A 22,550-nucleotide genomic window follows, 5' to 3' on the forward strand; every position below is an offset into this window, starting at 1 on the left:
AGTAAACCCCTTTGGTAGCAGTCTGTACCACCCAGATTTACCTGGTAGCTGTGGCTGAGCAGTCAGACTTCTCTCAAGAAGAGTTAGGCAGTATGCAAAGTATACACAATATGTACCAAAACACAATAGCACAAGCAAACACTGACCAGAGCTTGGTTTCAAAAGTATATAGTTATTTATTTAAAATACACATAAGTTAAAAACACTCTAGCAAAATATAGTAAACACTTCAAACACAGTTATAACGAAAGTAGATTCAATCCTTTCTCCTATCTAGACAACTCTAGGTTAACACCACTTAATTAAAACAGAGGTGAGTGCTTAACGTTAGATGACACTCTAGTAGTTTCCAAGAAAGGGAGAGAAAAAGCAGAAATGGGTTAAACACACCACTCTAAGGTCCAGAACACTTGCAATAGGCTCAAAGAAGCACAAAGTCACAGGTGAGCAAAAGTCACTGGGCAGGGCCCACTCTTAGAGTAGCCGGAGCGAAAATGTGCCCAAGATCACACTGTTATTAGGGATTCAAAGTCTTGCAAAGAGTTAGAAAGAGGTTAGAGTGGCTTAGAAAGTTTAGCCAGGGTGTTCCAGGCACTCCCAGGTTCGAAAGCCGGGGGCTAAATCTACCCCGTACAGTCGGTAGCAAGGGAAGCCAGGCGGAACACGGTACCTTAAGCGGAAAGGATCCTCCAGCGGTGGCAGTTGTTCCAGGCAGTGGCAGCTGGGCTCGACGTCGGTCAGGGGAGAGAGAAGTTCTCGCTGAAGAGCAGAAGAAGAGGGTCGTTGCACTGCCCGGGAAGAAACCAGCCGCGGAGTCCTCCGGTTGAAGGGTTGTACCGACTTTCGTGGTTTGGGGTAAAAGTGGTGGGGTTCCGGTTGCCGGGGTGCTTGGCACTGGCAAGGCGGCCACGAGATACCTCGAGAAGCGAAAAGAAGGCGAAAACTGGTTGTCCCCACCAGTCAAGGGAAGGAGCCACTCCGTTAAGAGTTCTCCTCGGTCGTCGGGAAAAGTGGTGAGACGGTTCAGCAGGGCTCCACCGGGTGGTGTCGTCGAAGCAGGTCGGCTCAGCTCTTCCCTCGTCGGATTCTTGGTCCTGTGGCGACTTCTGAAGTTCCAGTCCCCAAAGCCCTGCTTTTATGCAGCAAACCCCCATTCACCCAGCCTAGCTGTCACTCAAACATGCTAAGTGGTGAGCCGGCCGGCTCACCACTTGGGCCAATCAGGACGGAGTGCGACTTGAGTTACCAAGGTAACTCAGTCCAGGGTGCCTAAATCCCCCTCCACCCCTCCTAAGTACCCCAGACAGAGTGGCACCACTTTGGAGGGCTTTTGTGGAGAAGCCCGCCAAAAGTGGAACAAAGGGCTCCACTTTGGGTCAGAGTTACAGAGGCGAACACCAACGCCATTTTAGAATCAAGTTTTGGCAAAAAGTCCCAACCGGAGTTATAAAAATAAATATATAAACCGGCGGTATGTTTAAGGCTACCGTAAATAAATAATTAAATGTGTTAGCCTAAAACAATGGGAAATCCCATAGGAAAATATTCGCGGTCGAATATAAAACGTAGTTTCCACTGCCACCAGCCAAAACTCGATCAGGGGGGACGGAGACGTGCCCCCTCGACTAACAGACCCTGGGGCAATCGAATTGCCCCAGCCAGTACGTCCACAATATGATGGTTTGTACTGGTTCTGTTCAGGATTCAAGACTAGCAAAGTCTTTGGTGACTTTACATGCCCTGGGAGACAGTAGTCAGTCCCAGGGTATGGAGTCTATGTTGGGGAGTCCCTAGGACACCCCTGGGTCACGGCACAGAGGGTGCTGTGTAACCCACATCACAAAAATACATGAGGCCCTATGGAGTAAAAGACCCCATAGCCCATTCAACACAAGGTTTGTCCAAGATAACACAGTTCAACATGTCCAAGAGTGAGGGTAAAAGAGTCTCACTCTTGGCAGGAGAAAAAATTAAACCCCAGAAATCCAGCAAAGCTGCTGGGGGACTCACTAGGGAGGGAAATTCAGCCTAAACAGAGAATTCTCCCTAACACTCGCCCCCCCCAGACTAAGGGACAGGAGGATTTAATCCACTCCTGGATGAACCTCATACCTCTAGTCGATGATATACATCCTAGAGAGTCCATCAGCATTTTGATGGTGACACCTTGACCTATGCTTAAGGGAGAACTCAAAGGTTTTCTTTTGCAAGCTAAAGGACCTACAAACCCTTTGAGGAACATCAGTCTTTTTGTTATAGGGGATCTGGTTGACCAGTCCCTCAGAAGTTGGGACAACTTCTGAACCTATGTTAGGTTTTTTGAAGGGGTCCTTATAAAGGATTCCCTTAGATCTAGAGGGGCCTCCAAGGTTCCTCACCACCTCTCTTGTGGGAGCAGGTTGGGTCTTAGGCCTCTTGGTTGGAGGGGTTGGGGTTAGGCAATGTACCTGCTTCCCCTTCCTCTTAGATCTACCCTTACCTATTTTAGGAGTTTCCCCCCTAATATTAGGATTTGAGTTGGGGTCTTCAGTAGAAGGTCCAACAGTCTGAAGGTTTTTGGCCTTAGACTTTTCTTTTCTGGTTGTCCACCAGCACTGAGAATTACCAGTTCTCTCAGGTCCAGATAGGGGCCTAGTTGGTCTATCCACCTCTTCTTCAGAAGCAGGGGGAGTCAGAGACTCTGAGACTAGGGGAACAATGTTGGAGCTTGGTTGGGGCGCCCATGTTCCTAGCATACTATCCGGAAATGTGCCTGGGTTAGAGGTCAACCTACTAACACCAGGGCTTGTAGTGGGGTTCTCAGTAGAGGGTCCCACAGGCTTAGAAGGGTCCTTCAAGGTAGCCTGTCTAGCCAATTTGGTTAAGTTCTGCTTCTCCATACTGGGAGGCCTGGGGGTATGTGACACTACTCCTAGAGTTCTTAGGTCATTCCCTAACAGGACCTTCCCAGGTACCTCAGTCTGAACACTGACAGGGATCCTCACTGTCATGTTGTTACACTGAATGAGGGCTGGTAGAATAGGAACCATTTGGACAGGGCCTCCAGACATCTTAGTGGGACCTTTGGGTGCTTTGGCCACATCCTCAGGTTGAAAGAAGCTTTCATCCACTACTGTTCTGCTGGCCCCAGTGTCTCTCCTGGCAGGAGTATCCTGGCCATTGACAAGAACACTGTCCACATAATACACCTTAGAGTTAACAGGTAGGGAGTTATACACAACCCTATTCTGGGGACTAACCAGACCCCTAGGCTCTAAGTTTACAGTTGCTTGAAGACCCAAGGGTTCTTCAGCAAAGAGTTCAAAGTGGGCACTAGCCATCTGTACTTCATCCTCAGGAGTGAAGGCTAAGGAGACTGTGCTGATCCCTGCAGGTTTACCCTTGCACTTGGGATCTCCTTTGATATGGTCAGTACCCTGACAGACATAGCATTGTCCAAATGCTCTCTGGAAGGGTGGCTTGTTCTGACCTCCTTCTGGCTTGTGGCCAGAAGGTACAGTAGCCTGACTAGGTTTCCCATGTGGCTTACCCTGGTTATTTTGTGGTTTGGGGCCCTCTTTGGGATAGGAATTATTAGAATTCTCTTTGGAGTCTCTTTTTGGCTGCTTCTCCCCATCCTTCTTCTGAGTGACCCCAGAATCCTTGTGAGTGGCCCTGTTGGCAACCCACAAGTCAGCAGCCTTAGCTAGTTTCCGGGAATCGAATTCCTTGGAATCAGCCAAGTGTTGTCTGAGCTCAGGAGAGCAAGCATCATAAATGGTCTCCAACATAAACAAATTCTTCATACCTTCATAAGTGTTCACCTTGTAACCCTTAATCCATCCCTCTAAGTTTTTCAAACATTCACTCACCCAGGTAGCCCAAGGGGTACCATCATGCTTTTTGAGGTTCCTAAACCTCTTAAGATACTGGGAAGTGGTCTTCCCAAACCTAGCTATCAAAGCTAGTTTCACACATTCATAGTCCTTCCTATCCTCCTCCCCCATCTCCATTACCACATCAGTTGCAACAGGGGGAAGCCTAGAGAACAACCAGGTGAGTAAGTCATTTCCTGTGATGTTCTGGAGCCCATGATTATATTCAAACAGAGACAACCAATCCAACACATCCAACTTAGGCTCATACATACCAATCAATTCTTTAGGCATCCGGGGTCTTTTAGGACTGGAACTTCTAGAGGAGCCAGAGAGAGAAACATTCTCAACAGATAATTTCTTCATTTCTAAGTCATACTTGAGCTCCATTTCCCTTAGCCTTAGTTCTTTGTCAGTTTGAGCATTAAGTTTCTTATACTCCAATTCTAGCTTCATTTTCTCCAGTTCAAAGTACTGAGGACAAAATGTGGGACCTGGTAAAGGTCCAGTAGGCACAGCAGGTAGAGCAGGCAGAGGCCTAGGGGGGACAGTTACAACAGCCTCACCCTCCTCTTCTGACTCTTCCTCAGAATCATCAACATTTTGCTCCATGTTAATTTCAACACAGTCATCTACAGTTGCTGGAGTGGTAGGTTCCTCTGAACCATCACCCAGACTTTGGTTAGCTAACAATCTTTCAATCAGCTCCATTTTCTTGCCCTTAGTCAGGAGATCCTTATGTTTACAGAGCACTCTTAAACAATCAGCAGTTTTGGCTGCAAGGGACTCTTGACTATAGCTTTCTATAACTGACATGTTAGAGGTTTTACTTTTTCAGTGCTAAGCTTTGTGGTTAGTTGCACTAAGGTATCTAAAGCACAATAAAATGTATACTCAATACAAATCCCACCGCTGTACACCAGAGTTAGGCAGAAACCTGTGCAGTTCCCTTGGGGAACACTGCAAAAGATTTAAGACTACAGGTAGAGCAGTAAACCCCTTTGGTAGCAGTCTGTACCACCCAGATTTACCTGGTAGCTGTGGCTGAGCAGTCAGACTTCTCTCAAGAAGAGTTAGGCAGTATGCAAAGTATACACAATATGTACCAAAACACAATAGCACAAGCAAACACTGACCAGAGCTTGGTTTCAAAAGTATATAGTTATTTATTTAAAATACACATAAGTTAAAAACACTCTAGCAAAATATAGTAAACACTTCAAACACAGTTATAACGAAAGTAGATTCAATCCTTTCTCCTATCTAGACAACTCTAGGTTAACACCACTTAATTAAAACAGAGGTGAGTGCTTAACGTTAGATGACACTCTAGTAGTTTCCAAGAAAGGGAGAGAAAAAGCAGAAATGGGTTAAACACACCACTCTAAGGTCCAGAACACTTGCAATAGGCTCAAAGAAGCACAAAGTCACAGGTGAGCAAAAGTCACTGGGCAGGGCCCACTCTTAGAGTAGCCGGAGCGAAAATGTGCCCAAGATCACACTGTTATTAGGGATTCAAAGTCTTGCAAAGAGTTAGAAAGAGGTTAGAGTGGCTTAGAAAGTTTAGCCAGGGTGTTCCAGGCACTCCCAGGTTCGAAAGCCGGGGGCTAAATCTACCCCGTACAGTCGGTAGCAAGGGAAGCCAGGCGGAACACGGTACCTTAAGCGGAAAGGATCCTCCAGCGGTGGCAGTTGTTCCAGGCAGTGGCAGCTGGGCTCGACCTCGGTCAGGGGAGAGAGAAGTTCTCGCTGAAGAGCAGAAGAAGAGGGTCGTTGCACTGCCCGGGAAGAAACCAGCCGCGGAGTCCTCCGGTTGAAGGGTTGTACCGACTTTCGTGGTTTGGGGTAAAAGTGGTGGGGTTCCGGTTGCCGGGGTGCTTGGCACTGGCAAGGCGGCCACGAGATACCTCGAGAAGCGAAAAGAAGGCGAAAACTGGTTGTCCCCACCAGTCAAGGGAAGGAGCCACTCCGTTAAGAGTTCTCCTCGGTCGTCGGGAAAAGTGGTGAGACGGTTCAGCAGGGCTCCACCGGGTGGTGTCGTCGAAGCAGGTCGGCTCAGCTCTTCCCTCGTCGGATTCTTGGTCCTGTGGCGACTTCTGAAGTTCCAGTCCCCAAAGCCCTGCTTTTATGCAGCAAACCCCCATTCACCCAGCCTAGCTGTCACTCAAACATGCTAAGTGGTGAGCCGGCCGGCTCACCACTTGGGCCAATCAGGACGGAGTGCGACTTGAGTTACCAAGGTAACTCAGTCCAGGGTGCCTAAATCCCCCTCCACCCCTCCTAAGTACCCCAGACAGAGTGGCACCACTTTGGAGGGCTTTTGTGGAGAAGCCCGCCAAAAGTGGAACAAAGGGCTCCACTTTGGGTCAGAGTTACAGAGGCGAACACCAACGCCATTTTAGAATCAAGTTTTGGCAAAAAGTCCCAACCGGAGTTATAAAAATAAATATATAAACCGGCGGTATGTTTAAGGCTACCGTAAATAAATAATTAAATGTGTTAGCCTAAAACAATGGGAAATCCCATAGGAAAATATTCGCGGTCGAATATAAAACGTAGTTTCCACTGCCACCAGCCAAAACTCGATCAGGGGGGACGGAGACGTGCCCCCTCGACTAACAGACCCTGGGGCAATCGAATTGCCCCAGCCAGTACGTCCACAATATGATGGTTTGTACTGGTTCTGTTCAGGATTCAAGACTAGCAAAGTCTTTGGTGACTTTACATGCCCTGGGAGACAGTAGTCAGTCCCAGGGTATGGAGTCTATGTTGGGGAGTCCCTAGGACACCCCTGGGTCACGGCACAGAGGGTGCTGTGTAACCCACATCACAAAAATACATGAGGCCCTATGGAGTAAAAGACCCCATAGCCCATTCAACACAAGGTTTGTCCAAGATAACACAGTTCAACATGTCCAAGAGTGAGGGTAAAAGAGTCTCACTCTTGGCAGGAGAAAAAATTAAACCCCAGAAATCCAGCAAAGCTGCTGGGGGACTCACTAGGGAGGGAAATTCAGCCTAAACAGAGAATTCTCCCTAACAACTAGCAATTAAAGGCAAACACAATAGGTCGCTTATTTAATTCACATGTCTGTTTTTCCTGTTCGTAAAGCCAAATGTTAAGGTGTACGCTGCATATGCGGATGGAAATGTAGAAACACCAGGAAAACAATAAGCTATCTCAGTGGGTTAGGCGCTTATTGCACATCTCTGTGCTAACGTGCGAGAGACATGACAGACTCGATCTAGCTTTTCAGTTTTTGCAAGGCCGGAGTCCGTTTTATAGAGTACTTTCAACTAGAGCCTTTTTGTTCAAGTGACCAGTCATAACACAGGTGATACACAACAGGAACAAAACAATCACCAGAGTTCGATAAACTGAGTTGGATCACAACACCCTGTAATGGAAAGGATAAAAACGATGGCAGCAAGCACTGTACACAAACACATATTCGTTATTAACTACAGCAAAGTACACATTTCTGAGTGTGAGCTCAAAACAGCAAAATGCTGTCCTTTCCAACACCAGACTCCCAACTCTTCCCCTGCATATAAACACTTGGGATGAACAGCGCCCAAAGGCACTGTATGTCATATGGAGGAATGAAGCGCCGCGTTCACGCCGAGCATCCGAGCCACACACTTTAAAAACGACATTTGTTGACAGAGCCCAAGCGACTTGGGCTCGGACAACAAATGTCGTTTTTCTTAATTAATTTTCTTTGGGCCTCATTACACGTAGTAATGAGGCCCAGTAATGAGCACCATGGTTCATGTCGGTATTTTACCGGTACCGCCTTGGAGGAAAGGGGAATTACTGCTCTATTCCAAGGTTGGGAAGGCGGTAATTCCGCCTTCCTCTATTGCCCTTCCCCATTCCCATTTTTGCCCCATAGGGCTCTATGGGAATGGGGAAGGCGCTTACTGTAATTAGCACCCTGGTCCCTTTGCGGGTTGGTTTTTAACACCTGCTAAAAAGCAGGCATTAAAGTACCAACCCGCGAAGGGACCTCGTAGTAAGGCGGTAAGGGTTTACCGGTACCGGTGCCCTTACCGGTACCGGTAAACCCTTACCGCACTACGTGTAATGAGGCCCTTTGTCCGCCGAAGCTCGGAGAGCACACTGATCACTGCTGTGTGTATCTGCCTGCCCGAGTTGAATTTGGCGCAATTACAAACAGTGCCAGGAAATACAAATCCTGCGCAAGGCGTCCTGGGAACTGGAAACCAGGAGGCATAATGGGTGTTGCAGTCAATGAGTGACTCATGCTGGTAGATGATTCAGTCACGTTAAAGTGTGAGTGCATTGACCAATATCTGACACTGTTCATTTAGCAGCCACTCTGAAAAGCTAAATGTGCTTTAAACACAGTTGGAGAAATTATTTCTGGGAAACTTATAGCTATGGACCTAAAATCTTGCCTCTCAAAGCTGTCTGTAAAACAAGCATGGCAAAGCCACTGACGTCCTCTTTAAAACAAGCACTGGCAAAGCCACTGACGTCCTGTTTAAAACATACATTTACAAAGCCACTGAAGTCCTGTTTAAAACAAGCATTGGCAAAGACAATGGGCCTCATTATGGGTCCGGCGGTAACCGAGGCGGTAAAACTGCCCCGCCAGACTCGTATTACCATTCCGCCTCAGTGATTCCCGGAATTACCGGGGCATTACAACCCCGGTGTCCGGTGTAAATCCCCATTCCCATTGAGTCTCATAGGAATGGGGACCATGGAACCACCGGCACCATCTCGTGAGAGTGCCGGTGTTTCCACGTCTGCCTGCAGGCGGGCGGTGTTAAGCCCGCCAGGTCAGACGTGGCGGGATTGACACCTCCGCCTGCAGGCGTCGTGATCACCCGGTATGGAAACAACGGTGGCGGCGGGTTTACCACCACCGTTGTTTCCATACCGGGTGAGTTGTAATGAGGCCCAATGAGGTCCTGTTTAAAACAAGCACTGGCAAAGCCACTGACACCCTGTTTAAAGCAAACATTGGCAAAGACACTGACACCCTGTTTAAAACATGCATTGGCAAAGCACAGAAGGCCCGTTTAAAAAAAGCACTGGCAAAGCCACTGACACCCTGTTTAAAACAAACATTGCCAAAGACATTGACACCCTGTTTAAAACATGCATTGGCAAAGCCACTGAAGGCCTGTTTAAAAAAAGCACTGGCAAAGCCACTGACGCCCTGTTTAAAACAAGCAATGGCAAAGCCACTGACCTCCTGTTTAAAACATACATTTACAAAGTCACTGAAGTCCTGTTTAAAACAAGCATTGGCAAAGACAATGAGGTCCTGTTTAAAACAAGCACGGGCAAAGCCACTGACATCCTGTTTAAAGCAAGCACTGGCAAAGCCACTGACACCCTGTTTAAAGCAAACATTGGCAAAGACACTGACACCCTGTTTAAAACATGCATTGGCAAAGCCACTGAAGGCCTGTTTAAAAAAAGCACTGGCAAAGCCACCGAAGCTCTGTTGAAAACAAGTATTGGCAAAGCCACTGACGCCCTGTTTAAAAAAAGCACTGCCAAAGTCACGGACACCCTGTTTAAAACATAGATTTACAAAGCCACTGACGTTTTGTTTAAAACAATTATTGGCAAAGCCACTGACGTCCTGTTTCAAGCAAGCACTGGCAAAGCCACTGACACCCTATTTAAAACATAGATTTACAAAGCCACTGAAGGGTTCCATGTAATAATGTCGCCACAAAAATCTTGCCATGCAAAAATATCGCCGAAAAATAGCCGTTTTTTGTGGTGACATTATTGCATGGAACATGCGGGGGACACCCCCGCAACGCCCAAATCTTAATTTTTTTTAAAAACATTTTTTTTGCCCCTGTCCCCATGTATATGTTCACCTAAATAATATTGCCACAACATTTTCCCGGCGATATTATTTACGGCGACCATATATATGGCGATATTATTACCTGATACCCACTGAAGTTCTGTTTAGAACAAGCATTGGCAAAGCCACTGAAGACATGGAAGCTCTATTTAAAACAAGCATTGGCAAAGACACTGACGTCCTGTTTAAAACATACATTTACAAAGCCACTGAAGCTCTGTTTAAAACAAGCATTGGCAAAGCCACTGAAGTCCTGTTTAAAACAAGCATTGGCAAAGCCAATGAAGCCACCGAAGTCCTGTTTAAAACAAGCATTGGCAAAGACACTGAAGCTCCTGAAGCCATGTTTAAAACAATCATTGCCAAAGCCATTGAAGCCACTGAAGTCCTGTTTAAAACAAGCATTGGCAAAGCCACTGAAACCCTGGTTAAAACAATCATTGGCAAAGCCACTGAAGTCCTGTTTAAAACAAGCATTGGAAAAGCCACTGAAGCCCTGTTTAAAACAAGCATTGGCAAAGCCACTGATGTCCTGTTCAAAACAAGCACTGGCAAAGCCACTGAAGTCCTGTTTAAAACAAGCATTGGAAAATCAACTGATTCTCTGTTTAAAACAAGCATCAGCAAAGCCACTGAAGCCATTGACGTCCTGTTTAAAACAAGTATTGGCAAAGCCACTGAAGCCCTGTTTAAAACAAGCATTGACAACACCATTGAAGCCACGGACGTCCTGTATAAAACAATCATTGGCAAAGCCATTGAAGTCACTGATGTCCTGTTCAAAACAAGCACTGGCAAAGCCACTGAAGTCCTGTTTAAAACAAGCATTGGAAAATCCACTGATTCTCTGTTTAAAACAAGCATCAGCAAAGCCACTGAAGCCATTGACGTCCTGTTTAAAACAAGTATTGGCAAAGCCACTGAAGCCCTGTTTAAAACAAGCATTGACAACACCATTGAAGCCACGGAAGTCCTGTTTAAAACAATCAGTGACAAAGCAACTGAAGCCATGTTTCAAAGAAGTATTGGCAAAGCCACTGAAACCCTATTTAAAAAAGCTTTTGCAAAGACACTGAAGCCCTGTTTAAAACAAGCGTTGACAAAGCCACTGAAGACAATGGAGAGAGTGCTATTCCTATTCCTGCAAAATGGTATACCCTGAAGATAAAGCTTAGTGATTGGGCATTATTTGCTAACGAAATAGTAAAGTGCAGTTGGACAATACAAAATAAATATAACCTAAACTCTTTGACATGTTTTACCACAGTAAAATCCTAAATAACTGCAACCAAAACGTTGAAACTAGGTTGACATTATGTTTCCAACATTTAAATCCAGTCAAAATGTGTGCCTATGTTACTGAGTTGTTTTTACAGAGAACCAAGTTGGAACAAATCTCAAATAAATCTTCAGGTGTAAGACCGCAGTCCTTGCATGTAAACAATCCAAAATAAATCCAGTCAAAATGTGTGGTGTTACAGGATTTCTTTATTTAAAAACAAGTTTGAAAAAAATCCAAAATAAATGCAGTAGCATTGCCTTCCTGGTAATTGGTGTTACTGGATTGTTTTTATCTCATAACATACCATTAAAAATCCAAAATAAATCTTCCAATTTAAGTCAAAACAATCATTGTTTGTAACAAATCCAAAATGAATCCTAAATAAAACTAAAACAAATCTGACACTTTAAAAGAAAACAGAAGTAATCCCAAAAAAATCCAAAAAGTGTATTTCTTTTTTGCCTGACAGGACAAAAATTGACAAGCTTGTTATGGTCAAGGCTGGGTTTCTTTAGAATGGTGATGACAGTGGCCAATTTGTAAGATGAAGCGAAAGTGGCCATGTCAAGGGAGGCATTGAAGAGCGATGTAAGATGCAGGAAAACAGTGGGAGCACAAGAAGGGTTTGATGCATGGAGGAGGGCATACATTTCTTCAGTGTCAGTGTGGTCGAACGTGGACATGGTGGCGGGAGTGGAGGGTTGGGGTGGTCGAGGGTAGTGGGCAGGAGGGGGGATAGGTGGTCATTTTTGGGGGTATCTCGAATGGTATTTATTTCAGAAGCAAAGTAGACAGCGAGATCGTTAACAGAGGAAGTGGAAGAGATGGAGGAGGATTTTAGGGGGAGAGAATGTGGAGATTTTTGATGCATCTAGATTGGGAGCATTGAGAGGAAATAGGAGAGTGGTAGAATTCATGTTTGGCAGTGTCAAGAGCCACAGAGATGTTTGAAAGACCGCAGAGGTCGATTTGGAGGTCAGGAGTGAGTCTAGATTTGTGCCAGGTGCAATGTTTTTTCACATGACTGTTTTCAGGGTGAAAGGTGTGATCCATGGTCATGGTGGGGAGGGGTTAGGACTAAAAGTGGATAGAGGGAAATGAGTGCAAAGGGGACCCTGAGAACAGTGTTGAATTTGGAAATGCTTCATCAGGTTGGGAAGGTGAGTTCAGCAAATGGGGTAAGCATGTGTTGTAGTTTGGAGAGGTAAAAGGGGAGTTCAGAGGCGGGAAACTTGTGCTTCGTAAAAGTCGTAGAGGGTGGCAGAAGGGAGTAGGAGGGGGGTGCCAGGATAGAGGCAAAGACTATTGAGTGGTCGCATGGAGAGGAGGCAGTAGAGATGTTGGTGGCTGAGAGTAGAGATGAGATGGGAAAGGTTGAGGGAGTTCCCGTTAGCGTGGGTGGGCAGGGAGTGGATGGAAGAGAAAGATTGATGATTGAGAAGGGAGGTAAAGTCAGTGGATGTGGCCGTGCAGCCAGAAAAAGGATAAAGTTATCTGAGACAATGAGATGCTGATCTGGAGAGAGTGAGTCGATAAGTTGGGAGAGGTGGTCAAAGAATTAGCCTACCGGACCAGCAGGCCAGTGGAGAGAGATGATGTGAATATTGTAAATTGCATTGATAGTAGAGGTAGTGTGTTCTAATGAGTGGAAATTGGTAGGGGATTGGGGTGAGGTAGAGATAGGGAGTTTGGAAGATGAAAATAGAGCCACCTCACCACCCATAACCGTGAGGCGAGGAGAGAAGCAGAAGGTATAGAGGGGGTCGAGGAAGGCAGCAAGTGCAGCAGAAACAGAGGGAGAGATCCAGGTTTCATTGCAGGCAATAAGGTAGAGGGAGGGGCAATGGGAGTCCTCATACCCAATAGGGGAATCTCTGTGTGAGGTCCCACTCACCACGGCCCCTAAAGGAATATTGTGTAGCAGGCTCACCTCCCTAGTCTCACAGAGAAGGGCTCCCCTATCGGAGAAGTGACAAGATCCTGTGAATCTGCAGCACCATAAACACATAACATTTGCATTCAATACCTTTTTTCCCATATCAATAGAATTCCTTCTATATTTTTTAAGGATTATGAGCACTACGAAGTACACAAATGAGAGGTCTGCCCCCAGACACTTCGGCATATTGTTAGCATGTGAATGATGTTGACAATTGATTTTAAGTTAAAAGTCAAAAAAGGACATAGCTTTCTAATTAAAACTACAGTTGGTCAATGTTGTCAGATTTGTAAACTATTGACTAACCTCAGCTTTGCAACTGTTTACAAAGCTCCTTTCAACATTTCACAAACTTAATGTTTACTTACATTTACAAAATATTTAAATGAATATACACCTTGTGTGAGATTGGCATCATAGAAGGAGACACAGACAACACATTCAACGTATAACAAAAGCTTTTATTAATGAAAATGTCAGGATGGAGTAAGGCCTAACTTGCCATATACTAAGGTGAGATTTCCCTACCAAAAGAAACTAAGGAAGGTCTGTGCTAATATGTCCAACTGAAAACTCAGTCTGTGTCCAAAACCTATACTTGCCCCCACAACTAATACAAAGCATTGTGTAGGGATGTCAGCCATAAAATGAAAAAGTTTTCCGTAGATAAAGGTTTGAGCTATTTCCAGATCAAGCTTAATCTTCAGCTTCTTTTCCCCAAATATTAATAAGTTCATTACAATGTTCAGTTTACCTTCTTTCTTTGAAGCAATCAATTCCACACGTTTGCAAAGTCAGGATGCCCTTCATCACTTCAATACGCAATGTTAGTGCACCTGTAAAGAACCTTGTACCAATCCGCACTTCATGCGCTACCAATAATCAGAGCTTAGCAGTGACCTGAGTCGGAAGCAGCAGTGTGTGCAAAGGAGAATCCTCCTGGTCACCCTATCCCCCTGAACTAGTTAAAAGGTCAGAGAGAACAGGATTCCCAGGGAAACCCTCTATGGGGAAGAAATCTTGCGGCTGCTCCTTTGGTTCTTTTAGACTCCTTCAGCAGAGCTATCATCTGGGCACAGGAGGACCTTCGCTGGGGGCGGAATCCACTTCAGTGACTTGCAGAAGATTTGTTAAACACTGAAGAGAAACAGAGTAGAATGAAGATTACTCGAGCTGTGACCAAGAGGTAAGTAATGTCTTATGGGTGGAAAAAAGGTTCTACACATAAGAACAGAGCGAATTACCCAGATGGATGTGTGTCGGAGAAATAATGGAGCGCTGGTTTCCTAATAGCAGACTGGATGGGTGTGATAAAATGCCTGGAGAGAGCCAGAAAGAAAAATCTGTGAGAAAGTGTAAGCTAGGAGGGAGGCAGCTACGGCAAGAGAATCTTCCTACACGTTGTCGGGGAACGCAGATCCGTCTCAGTGATGATCACAGACCAGCAATATTTTTTGTCATACAGCGAATTCTGCACTGAACAGAATGGATACATCAAGGGTTCTGTATAAGTGGGCAGAGATTCCGGGCGGTGTAGTGGAGTGGCTGTGAAGAAGTGAAGCAATGCTTGTAAGTGAAAGAGCGAGTTCAGACCCGTTGCTATGGTGATGAAATGCAGCGTTCATACCCAGAAGGACGCTCTGTATAGAAGGAGACTGTAGCGAACAGGAGATCCACATATTGACGAGGGAAATCTACCAGAGGGAGAGGGAGAGTGAAACAACAGTCAAGGCAGACCTGATTAGTTTGAAAACAGAGGATAGAAAGTAGGCGAGCTTACGGAGCGTTCGCTTGGAAATAATGCAATGCAGAGTGCTTCCATTCGAGAGGACAGAAAAACAAGGTCCATCGAGGGGGCCGAGTCTGAGACACGCCTGCATCCAGAAAGAGTTAAACACAGCAGCTCCTGGCAGGCGCAGTCTTAGGTGTAGTACATATCATAGAACCAATCCGTTTCCATTGATGCCATAAGGACCAGCGAAAACGGTTCCTCATGACCGCAACATGTCTCATGGTTTCCCTTCCCCAAGATCAATATAAAAAAAGACAACACAAACAAGAAGTCTCTTGCAGCTTTGGTTTCATATTTCAACAATCCTTTACAACTTAGGGTGCCCTTCCAAAAGTCTGGTATACACCAATGGTTGATTTCTTGCTAACACAAAAGTAAACTTCCTTGTTAGCGTATAGAGGTTCTCTTGTCTTGGTGCAGTTTCAGACCACACGCTCAACCCATCACAGGTCACACAACCAGGAACTTCTAGGTCTCCTTGAGTATTTCAAAAGTCAGCCAAAGAAGTAGTTTCTCCAATGTAGCTCTGCAACTTTAATATTCTATTATTATTATAGTATAGCTGCTGATCTGCTCTCTTGGCACTGTGCACCTGGCCATCCTCTTTCCCCTGAGCCCAGGTACCTGCTCACCCTGCTGCCCTCCTGCACTGCCTCCTGGCCACCCCTTGCACTGGTGGACTATATCTGTACTAATACAGCCCCTCTCTTTTTCTTTTCTTTCTGCACTTATCAGACTTACCAAGTCAGCTGCCACAAACACAGCACTTGCCACTTGCTGGCTGCACTACCACTGTTTATTGTCTCCATTTTCTATTTATTATTTATTATCTGCTCTCCTCTGCTCCGCACTTTCCACTCTCCCCCTTCCATGCACCTTTCCCTTTGTCCCCTTCCCATGCACTTGCACGTTCTCAATGTCACTGGGACTTGTACGATCGTTGTTGTTTTTTGTGTTGTCCCCTGTTCCCCTCCTTGCCTAGTCACGCTCTGAAACACTTGGGTATGACCGCGATACAAATGAAGACACAAATTCATGGATATTTTGCCCTGAAAAAAACGAGATTTGTGCGCCATTCTGCCCGCAAATCCCCATTTGTTAAACAGGGATTTGCGGGCAGAATGGCGCACAAATCCCATTTTATTTTTGGCGCAAATAATCCATGAATTACCCCCAAAATATCATATCATATCATACAAGATGGTTCTCAACCTTGACTCCTACTTTGCCCTCAGAGCCTTTAATTCAAATTGATTTCATAATTACTTTTAGTTAATTATTCATTATTTGACAAGTTTGTTCTTCGGTTTCATTCAGGGATTTATAGATGCAGGTGTTGCTTATTTCATTTAGTTCAGTACTCAAAAGATTCAGCTTTGTATATTTCATTCACTTCAGTGTTCAACAAAGGAAACATCTTTTCCTTCATTCAATTTGGTATTCCAAAAAGGCTGCTTTGTTTGATTCATTCAATGTGTTAATCAACAGATGCAAATGTACTTCTTTCATTCAGTTCTGTGTTCATGAAACTCAACTTTGCGAGTTTCATTCAATTCAGTATTCAGTAAAGTAATTGTACTTGTTTAATTATTTTCGGTATTCAATAAAAGCACCTTTGTTTGTTTCATTCATTTCGGTATTCAAGAAAGGCAACTTGGCCTATTTCATTCAGTTCAGTATTGAATAAAGGTAAAGTTATGTATTTCATTCAGTTAGGCATTTAATAAAGGTAAAGTTATGTATTTCGTTATGTTCTGGATTCCGAAAAGGTAACTTTGCTTGTTGCCATGAACCGCCACTACTTTCACGGTCCCTTGGAGCACCCCAGTTGTTCCAGTGTCCCTGACACTTACCCAGGCTTAGCAGCTCAGTTTCAGTGAACGGCTTTTCCCAAAAAGCCTGTGCGCCGGGTGCTTCGCTCTTCACTCTTCGGCTTTCACGTGCAGCTCCACCTCTGCTTCTCAGCAGCGCTTGCTGCAAGCCTCACCTTCTGTGGCATCCTCGTCCTGTAATATTACACGAGCAGGACTCCCTGGGTTTTGGTTGGCTTCTCAGCGTCCCGGCTTCTCCTGCTTCAGCATGGCTCCTGGTTCTGCTTCTTGCTCTTTCTCTGCCTCTCAATTGTGGTTCAGCCTTCCAGCTTTTATACACCTGTGGTCCATTGATGGGCTGCAGGTGTATACCATTAACCAACACTGCCTGGCCCTGATTACATGGACATGCCTGACTTTTCCACATCTTCTTTGTCCCTGTACCAAAGTGGAAAGAGGAAATTGTATCCATTACTCTCAGTTGCTTCTTCCTCGTCTCAGTACCAGAGTGGGAAAATGTGTATTATTTATAACTCTCCATTGTTTGTTCCTCGTCACAGTACTGTTATGTATTCCAAGAGGGGAACAATGACCCATAAAAGTCAGCAATGGTTATCACAAGGATAAGGGGGATTCTTTGTTTTGGTCCACAGTACCTTATTCCTAGTGTTTCTCCCTCTCTGTCTAACACTTCAGGGATAATAGGATCTCCTGCTCTTTTCAGAGATAAGGGAGCATGGTGTGCAATATCCCATAAGTACTTTTTTCATAATTGAATCATACTTTCTTTCTCTTCAACTTCAGAGGAAGGACAACATGGAGGCTTCCAGCTGCCTCACCTTGCTTACTGATGTTCCCTCATCTTACTGGGGTAGGTCTGGTGTTATTTAGAGATTGAATGTCGGTGCGGTCACTTTTGCAACAAAAAAAAGAAATTGCTTTTGAAATTGTCATTCTTTAAAAGCGCACGTCCTGGATTGCACCTTTTGGACAGTGCATGTCCTTTCTGCATATTTACAGCCTTGTGCCAGTTTCCTGGGCACCCTGCACCCTGCAGCCCTTTCCTCATGGTTTGTGGCCTTCCAACATGGCCGCATTTGTTTCCTATTGCCTTGCTGCCTGGCCTGGCCCTGCTCCCCCTCCCATTGGTTGCACTCGGCTTGGTAAGCCAATCGCAGCAACTGGGAGGTGGGAGCCGGCACATTCACCTAAGGCCCACATCGAGGCCCCTGTCTGCTCCCTGCCCACTCCCTGTCCGCTACCAGAACGCTGCTTGAGGTATTCACTTGTCACCCCTGCATTTGAACTTCCATGATGCTGCTACCTCACTTTACTAAGAAATTTGGACTTCCATAACATTCACACCTCCATAACTATGGGTTAATTCCCTCCTTCTGGACACGCTTCTACCCTCTTTTGACTAGTTTCCTTCTCTGCTTGTCTCCCATGTTTGCACCCACTGATAGCATCTGATTATGGTTGCTAATCAAATCTTACTGTGTTTTTGTCATGATGCCTACCTCCAAGGAGCCAGGTCTGACCCAGCAACACCAGAGGCAGGCATCATTCCCCCCAGGGAAGTGCCAGCGGGCCCAAGCTGGGGCCCTTTGGACACAGACCTGGCGCCTTAGGCGCCAGGCTCATGTTAGACCCCTGTCCTGGCGCCTTAGGCGGCAGGCTCATAAAGCTAGACATGTGTTCAAGTGTTTTAATGTGCACTTATCTGATGCAGATCATGCTGCTACATCCAGGCCCTCTTGAGGCCTGAATGGAACTACTTTACCTGTGGGACTACTTTCCACCTGGGTGTGGTCGGGGAAGGATACATACCTGATCGGTGGAAGGATACATACCTGGAACTTCTTCCAAAGCTATTTAAACCACGCCCGATCAGCAACTCACGCTTCGCGTTGTTCTGCTCCTCGCAGCTGGACGCTCACCGTGTCAGCTCCTGCATCTGGACTTCAGCCACGCCTGTCAGCATCCTGGGTCGCCTGCAAAGGGAGATAAGAGAGAATTGGAGAGAAAGAAGACCTTACCAGCTAAAGCTGCATCACGGAGACATCACACCGACAATCCTGAAAGGGAAGACATCATTTTAAAAGCATTTTGCTTCGATCGCTGCAGCGCTGCATTTCACTCACCTTTCCTGGGCACCTCCATCTTCAGCAGCGATCATCCGGATCCGCACCCACTTCTCAGAGCCTAGAGAGAAAAAGACAAGAAAACAAGGTGAGAGAAGGAAGGGAATAGGAAAGGCTCAGTTTCCTTCTAAGACTTACCTGTTGGGTCATCCCATTTCATTTCGGGTCCTGCCGCTTCCTGGCATTCCGGACCCCGGCCCCTATGGGGAAAAAAGACAAAGACTTTGAATGAGCGAATGCAAAAACATTACCTGAACGCTCATCCAGAACTTACCTGTCATTTACTGGAACTGCACGTTTCACTTCGGGTCGGCGCCATATCTCCGGCATTCCGAACCCCGGACCCTAAGGGGAAAAAGACATAAGCATTAGCGCTTGCTGCAATAAGACAATGAACATTATTATTAAGCTTGAACTTTTGAACTTGCAACAGAACTCTTACAGCGCCTCACCTGAATAGTCAAGCTTATTTTGAACTCCCATCAAACCTCAATCCAGTGAAGTAACTGGGTTTCAACGCGCCCCTGCATCAGAAGCAGAATGGAGAACTCATCCTTCCAGACCCTAAGGTGAGACTTCACGGGGAATCGTGGAAGGGTATCGTGGAGGGTTGGAAGGGAGTGGGAGGCTTGAGCATTATTCCGTCAGTAGGTAATACTCCCTTTTCACGCACAGGGGAATATTCCTGCGAACCAGAAAAGCCAGAGTAGAGGGGCCCTTCCTGTCCATCTTCAGAGTCCTGCGCTTCACCATTGAAGAAGCATCAGCACTCGAAGCCAGACCTGCGCCCCCGTGGGAATCAGGTGAGCGTGACAGTTTTATGCATTTAGCTTAGTTTCAAATCTGGCTGTGTTTTATTCATTTAGCTTAGTTTGAAATCTGATTGTGTTTCATGCAAACTGGCTGTGCCATTTGCGCAGCCCCCCCGCTGTATGCTTGTGATACCTGTATGCCTGCCTGTTGTACTTCGCTACCCCCCTGCTGTATGCTTGTGATGGATGTTTGCCTGCCTGTTGCACTACGCTCCCCCCTCCTGTATGCTTGTGATACCTGTATGCCTGCCTGTTGTACTATGCTTCCCACCCCCTGCTGTATGATTGTGATACCTGTATGCCTGCCTTTTGTACTTTGCTTCCCCCCCGCTGTATGCCTGTGATGTCTGTTTGCCTGCCTGTTGTACTATGCCCCCCTGCTGTATGCTTGTGATGTCTGTTTGCCTGCCTTTAGTACTATGCTCCTGCTGTATGATATGATATGATATGATATGATATGATATGATATGATATGATATGGCATTTATAACGTGCCTAAACACAAATGTTTCAAGGCTCGACGAGGCATGGGAGGGGAGCAGAGGAAAGACAGAGACCACAATCTTACTAGGCGAGGTGACATTGAGATCACGCAAGTGCAGGGGAGGTGGGGAAGGGGAAAAGTGCGAGGGGGAAGGGGAAGTGCAGTACATGGTATAAACAGTAAATAAATAGAAACAATAAATAGGAACAATACATAAGAAGTGCAGCCAGCTGGTGACAGGTGAAGGGTAAGTGCAGACATCAGTTGTCAAGTGCTGGTAGGGGGCTGTAGGGATACAGAACCAGCCCCAGAATGAAAGGCTTGCCAGGAGGGCAGTGCAGGTGTGCAACTGGTGGGGAGGGGACCTGGGCCCCGGAAAAGAGGGTAGCCAGGTGACCAGTGCAGTTTCAGTTTAAGTCAGGAGTTCAGCAGGGGAGAGGAGGAGAGAAATCAGAGGCAAAGAGGAAAGTCTTGAGGTGCTTCTGGAACTGGAGATGGTTCTCCTCAATTTTCAGAGAGGCTGGGAGGCTGTTTCAGAGAGAGGCCCCTGCCGAAGAACGAGATCTACCACCAACTCGTTGCTTGGAGAAGCGACTGACTCTAAGGGAATTGGAGGCGGATGAGCGAAGAGCTTGAGAAGGAAGACATTTAGGAAGAGAGAGTTGAAGGTATTGAGACCCCAGGCCTCAGAAGGCCTTGTGGACAATGTAGAGGGTTCTGAACTTAATCCTTGCAGCCACTGGGAGCCAGTGCAGAGATTTCAGTCCTGGAGAGATACGATCCCTGGGCTTGAGGCGTGTGATGTCTGTTTGCCTGCCTGTTGTACTGTGCTCCCCCCTTTTGTATGCGTGTGATGTATGTTTGCCTGCCTGTTGTACTACTCTCCCCCCTGCTTTATGCTTGTGATGCCTGCTTTCCTCCTTGTTTGCCTGCCTCTTGTACTTGGCCCCCCTGCTTGCCTCTTCTTCTCTTTCACCACACTCACCGTTTCTCAGTCTTCTCCTCCTCTCCCTATCTGTTTCCCTCTCCCCTTACTATATTCTTTGCACTTACACTACCCAAAATGTCACCAGACCTAGTATGATAGTAGCTTGTTTGTTTTCTTCCCCCTCCCTCCTTCTTTGCTCCTCTCCCTACCCCTCCAGCACTACCTGTAATGTCGTCAGGCCTAGTAGGATAGTCACTTGTCTTTTCTCATCTCCTACCCCCCAGCCTTATCTTTGTCATAGCTCCTGCGCTATCTGAAATGTCACCAGGCCTAGAACGATAGTAATTTCACATTCTTAATGCCTCAAGGCCTTGTAGGAATGTCATTGTGTTTTCCCTTACTCCCTGCCTTGCTTTGAAGCACTTTGAAACACATTGGGGGTCATTCCGAGCTATTAGCACCATGGCTGCCTCCAAAAAAGGGTCCGGGTCATTCCGACCTTGGAGGACCCGGTAAGTCCCCATTCAGTAAATAATTTCCCATTCCCATTTGAGCCCACATAGGGCTCAATGGGAATGGGGAAGGCGCTTATTACGGGCCCCCAAATAGCGGAGGACGTGTGGTCTTTGCAGGTCCCGCTAAGGGACCTCGGAATAGGGCGGTAAGGGTTTACCAGCACCGGCATCCTTACTGGTGCCCGTAAACACTTACCGCCCACCTCGGAATGACCCCATTGTGTATGGGCGCTATACAAATAAACTATCAATCAATCAATCAATAGGGGTTTCCTCCTGAAAGGAGGATGCGGAATACTCCATCTTACCTAAGGGTATCTCACCTCTAATCCCCAAGGACCCACCCCAGGGTGTCCTCCCTCACTTATCCAACCCCAGGGGCAGTATCCAAAAGTAATGGCCATTCCCTGGCCACCTGCACTGAGGATCCCAGGGGAGTAAGTGTGAGGAGGCCCTCAGGTTTCTTACACTTGTTTGTCAATGTTTTACAAAAATGTAAACTACATGCAATACCTTGCATTTACATTGTTTGCTTTTTTGTAAACCTATCCAAAATTATGGTTTGAATGGTTAACACATGTTTTTAAAACAAAAGGTATGCAACACTGTTGTAAACTGTTGTAAATCTTTTGTTAATGGTTTACTAAATATGTGTAAATCTTTCAAACCATAGGTTGTGTATAGTTTACAAACAAGCAAACCATTGTAAACACAAGGTTTTGCATGTAGTTTACATTGTTGTAAAATGTTTGCAAACATAGTGTACACTCATGCACATGTTGTGTAAACTCCAAGTACACATTATGTTTGCACAATGTTTGCAATAGCTGTGTAAACTGTTGCAAAGTTGAGGTTACGCAATGGTTTACCAATCCGAGAAGATTGGTAAACTATCGTTTTCATGCAGTGTAGAGGCCGAGTTCCCATTAGTCCCAAACCCAGCCACAATCCTATGCAATATACCAGTTGAGGCAAAATATTTCACTGTGATTGACTTGAAAAATGCAGTTTTCTCACTCCCATTGCACCGAGACTCACAGGATCTGACGTCATTCACCTTCAGACAGATCAGCCTGAAAAGCACAAGGTTACCCCAGGGGTACTGTGAATCTTCCTCAATTTTCAATA

Source organism: Ambystoma mexicanum, chromosome 8, assembly GCF_040938575.1.
Source record: "Ambystoma mexicanum isolate Mex_15411 chromosome 8, UKY_AmexF1_1, whole genome shotgun sequence".
NCBI classification, from domain to species: Eukaryota; Metazoa; Chordata; class Amphibia; order Caudata; family Ambystomatidae; genus Ambystoma; species Ambystoma mexicanum.